A 561-nucleotide genomic window follows, 5' to 3' on the forward strand; every position below is an offset into this window, starting at 1 on the left:
TGCTTGGCTGCTGCTGACAGCCCTTACCTGTGCTGCCCAAAGAACTGCGTGACACATTCCCCATCCGTGGCACAGGGCAGATGAAAGCTGCGTTCACAGCCTGTCTCTGCGCAGTAGATGGAGGCCCCTTCTCTCCACAAACAAAGCAGTGCTGGAAAGAGAAGAGCAGCCCCCATTAGCAGCAGGCTCAGGGCCTCTGAGGCCAACGCCATGCCTCTAGGCAGGGCACAGAATGCAGGCACTGCTGGGTCGTGGAAAGACTGCCACTGCTTCCTTAGGGTCCAGGCTGAGCTGGTGCTGGCGCAAACATCCCGTTCCTTCAGATCCTCACCTTCTGCTCTGCCTCCTCGATTGCGCATCTGATGGCATCAAGGGGGAACTTCAGAACCGCCCTCTGTCCGGCAGTGTGTTCGTAAAGGCCGTCGGCAAAAAACTGTAGAAGAGAAAAGAGCAGGGTGTCACGAGGACAGGATGGAAAAGAGGGAGCGTCCCTGGCTGGAAGGCGGAAGGAGCCCTGAGGGAACTCACCAAGCAAAACTTGTGGACGCAAATCCCGCTCTC

The 561-nt window shown here is 57.6% G+C and overlaps 1 long non-coding RNA gene across 1 annotated transcript; it reads right to left on the reverse strand.

Annotated features, from left to right (window-relative positions):
• Positions 1-124: 124 nt before the first annotated feature.
• On the reverse strand, positions 125-561 carry LOC109364296. Its single transcript, XR_002110297.1, has 3 exons — positions 529-561; positions 332-433; positions 125-151 (listed from the first exon to the last, which is right to left on the reverse strand). It is a non-coding gene; the product is annotated as an uncharacterized LOC109364296 (long non-coding RNA).

This window comes from Meleagris gallopavo, unplaced genomic scaffold, assembly GCF_000146605.3.
Source record: "Meleagris gallopavo isolate NT-WF06-2002-E0010 breed Aviagen turkey brand Nicholas breeding stock unplaced genomic scaffold, Turkey_5.1 ChrUn_random_7180001841227, whole genome shotgun sequence".
In the NCBI taxonomy this organism is placed as follows: Eukaryota; Metazoa; Chordata; class Aves; order Galliformes; family Phasianidae; genus Meleagris; species Meleagris gallopavo.